Source organism: Myotis yumanensis, unplaced genomic scaffold (genome assembly GCF_028538775.1).
Source record: "Myotis yumanensis isolate MYYU_CA2020_CCGP unplaced genomic scaffold, mMyoYum1.0.hap1 SCAF_4, whole genome shotgun sequence".
Classification (NCBI taxonomy): domain Eukaryota; kingdom Metazoa; phylum Chordata; class Mammalia; order Chiroptera; family Vespertilionidae; genus Myotis; species Myotis yumanensis.
Genome location: NW_027223755.1, coordinates 41,410,667 through 41,414,599, shown reverse-complemented (window position 1 = coordinate 41,414,599; position 3,933 = coordinate 41,410,667). Strand labels below are relative to the sequence as shown.

Here is a 3,933-nt window from a genome sequence, read left to right as displayed (position 1 = left end):
GTTTTGTATCTACTGGGGTCAAAATATGATGGCTATGCTTCTAAGATTGCCTGCTTCCAGGAAGGAAGAAGAGAAAACATAGCTAAAAAAGTTCTTGGGGTGAGGGGTGAGGGCAGGGTGGGGCATCAAAGGGGGGGCGGGCAGGGAAGGGGATATATGTAATACTTTGAACAATAAAGATAATTCAAAAGCTTTTTCAAAAACCTCACTCAGCACTTTTGTTCATATCTCCTTATTGGCTACCTTCTGCTTATCTCTCCAGATCTACTCCTACCCTTGTGCATTCTGCTCTGACCCATGGGAGGCTGAGCTGTATGGATGGTCTCAGTGGATCCTTTGCCCTCTGGCTTCCAGAGGGAGCTGGGACACTCTTTGCTTGGTGAAGCCAATGGAAGGCGCTGGGAAGGGAGAGAAAGTGAGGCTGAGCAATTTATTTCCTAAGCTCTTCCCCGACGGTTAATTAAAGATAGGCTACATTCCTCTCCCAAGGCCTCAGCCCCTGTCAATTAACTGAGAATTGGTCAAGACTGGGATTAGACTGGGGCTGTGGAAAAGTGTTCATCCTCCAGACAGCATCTTCACACCACCTAGCTCTTGAATCTGAGAGGAGCTGAGGCACCCTGTCGCTTTGTGAAACCAAGCATCAGACCTGCTTACCATCAACCTAACCTTAGGCTTTCACTTTGGGTTGTAGTCTGCTGGTCATTCTGAGAGCCTCAGATGTCTGCAGTCCCAGCCAAGTTATACTTTACAATCAGACAGCTAAAGCTTACGTTTCTCCCACCCTTTTATTATATCTGGGCATTCCTCTGATCTTCCTCTACTCCTTATTCATTTATATTTAAACTAGAGGCCCGGACGCACGGCATTTGTGCACTCGGGGGGAGTGGGGTCCCCTCAGCCTGGCCTACACCCTTTAGCAGTCTGGGAGCCCTCGGGGGATGGCCGACTGACGGCTTAGGCCCACTCCCCACAGTAGGACATCCTTAGAGCCTTTTCCGCCACCACAGTTGCACTCACTATCTCTCAGCCTGGCTTGTGTCTGAGCGGCGCTTCCCCTGTGGGAGCACACTGACCACCAGGGGGCAGCTCCTGCGTTGAGCATCTGCCCCCTGGTGGTCAGTGTGCATCATAGCAACTGGTTGTTCTGCCATTCATATTACCCTTTTGCATATTACCCTTTTATTATATAGTAGGTCCTCGGGTTATGTCGGAGATTCGTTCCTACGGCGCAACATAACACAATTTTTGCCCTAAGTCAGAACCCACCTACATAAGTACCTACGTCACTCACATGGAGCACATACACAGCAGTAATGAAGTGAAACAGTAAAAAAAATTTAAAAGAAAGATAACAATTCCTGATCTTTACTTGTGGTAAATAAATAATAAAAAACATAAAGCACATATGTACATACATTGAAATGACAGAACTTTTTTTTTTATAAATAAATTGGAGATGGCGACGTAACCATGAAATGACATATGTGGAGTCTGATGTAACCCAAGGACTGTCTGTATAGGATGGGAGCTCAAGGGAGCAGAACTATTCTGTTCTATTGGTTTATGACACGCAGTCATTATTGTCCATTGTGTGTGGCTCTGTCCTCTTTTTATTTACTCTTATAATGTAATATATACCTCTAAAATCGCCATTCAACCCCCAAACTAAAACATTGACAATAGCGTACATCTACCTCTGTGCTCCTCCCCTATTTTGTCCTCTTGCCCCCATAAGACAGTCACTATCCTAAAGTGTGTGTTTATCTTACATGTATGCAATATGATAAACATTTTGTTATATATGTGAATATGTCTAAACAACTTACTTTGGTTGTTTTGTACTTCATAAAACAACTATTATATGCTACTAGAGGCCCAATGCACAAAATTCGTGCAAGGGGCTCATCCCTCACAGCCCCTCACAGCCCCTCACAGCCCCTCGCAGCCTCGGCTGGCCCTTGCAGCCCCAGCTTCATCTGGAAGGTCGTCCGAATGACCATTCTGCTATTCGGTCTAATTAGCATATTAGCTCTTTATTATATAGGATAGGTAACTTCTGGAACCTGGTGTGTTTTTTTTTACACAACATTGTGTTTCTATGATCCTTTCATGTTGTTACAGGTATTTATAGCTCACTCATTATTTTTTCTTTCATAATTGAGATTTTATTGTTTGCTTTTTGGATCAGTACACAGACATTTCAATTTGTATGCAATTCTTAACATACATACCAAAAATGTAAAGTCATGTAGTTGTGATTCTTTTCTAAACAGTTATTCCAGTGACTTTCCAGCTTAAAAATTAGAGGCTAACTTTCCTTAATAGAGTATCAAGTACCAATATCTTAAAATGTTGATACACTGTTACATCAAAGTCCCACTAATTCACAATTTAATATCACATATACTACATAATCAAATTTTCAATCTTTCACAGCACACTGACAAAGTTACTAGGAAAACTGGACTGCCACACCAAAGATGTTACAGATGCACAAAATTCTGATAGGGAGAGCCAAGATCAAGGAGTGGTTTCCTTTAGGAAACAATTCTACCAAAAACATGTGAATAGAAGTAATTTAAAATGTTCAAGACATAGCAAACTCATGACTAACTCCAAATTGCCATTTAGTATACTTTGTATTATAGGATATAAAAACTACCCCCATCTGTGGAATGCTAAGCTGACACCCAAGACAATCAAAGTCTCCCATATTCAATATCCCACTATTTTCTGGTTGTAGCAAAAAATAAACAACCAGCAAATGATTTCACCTTAAAAAAAAAAAAAAAAGTATTTACACTTAAAAAATGGGATGAGGTGGAATTCCCTTCTTCTTAAAAATGTTTCTAAAGTTACTGAAAAACTTGCATTTACAAAATAGTTGATAAAAATATTCCTCTGGATTGTACAAGAAGGGCGACAGGGACCACTGATAAGACTTGGTATATAACATTAATCAGACTTGGCTTCTTTTTCTCCTGCTTCATCTGAGGTTGGACTCTCCTCGTTTTTAGTTTCTGCGTTTTCCGCAGGTAGATCTTCTTTAGGTTCCTGGTCAGCCTCTTCAGCCTGCTTTCCCTTTGCTCCCCTTTTCCCTTTTGTTTGCACTTTTTTGTCTGCAGATTTATCCTTTCCTGTTGCCTTTTGGGCTTCATTTCCATTTTTGCAGGAGCAGGTTTGGCTGACAGCCTGGCCGACCTCTTCTTGGGCTCCTCCGTGGCAGCCCCCTCCGCAGAGCTGACCTTCCTCTTGGGCATTGTGCTGGCCGGCCAGGCACATGCTGGGTGCCTGAGGGCCACGGCGCGCCTAGTGGCTTGGCGAACCTGGGTTGCCCCTATAGCTCACTCATTATTACTGCCGTATAGCATTTCATTAGTTTTTTATTCTTGTGTTTTTGGACATTTGAGTCTTTTCTAGTTTTTTGCTAGTATAATAGCACTGCAATGAACTTTCTCACACATGTCTTCTGATGCATAGACAGGAGTTCTCTTGTCTCCATCCCTAGGAATAGAACTGAACAGCCATGGAGTATATAAACGTTCCTCCTTTACAAAATAAAGCCACATTATTTACAAAGTGATTATGCCTTTTTATATCCCCCCTGGTAATACATAAGAAATCCCCTTGATCCATATCCTTTCAACACTTGATATTGTCAGACTTGTTGATTTTTTGCAGATTAAGTGAATGAAAAATGAAATTTCTTTGACACCTTCATTTATGTTTCTGTAATTACTAGTGAGGTTAAGCATCTTCTTGGATGCACATTGGCTGTAGATATTTTCTAGTCTATGTAATGCCTATTCAGGTCGTTTGCTTATTTTTAATTAAAATTGAGTTGTTTATCCTCTTTTTTTATCAGATTTTGGTAGGTTCGGCAGACAGAAAGTCAGTGAAGGCTTAGATTTGAACACAATTAATACCCTT

At 41.3% G+C, this 3,933-nt stretch overlaps 1 pseudogene; it reads right to left on the bottom strand.

Annotated features, from left to right (window-relative positions):
* Positions 1-2,878: 2,878 nt before the first annotated feature.
* On the bottom strand, positions 2,879-3,263 carry LOC139008101 (non-histone chromosomal protein HMG-14 pseudogene; annotated as a pseudogene).
* Between the last annotated feature and the right edge of the window lie 670 nt (positions 3,264-3,933).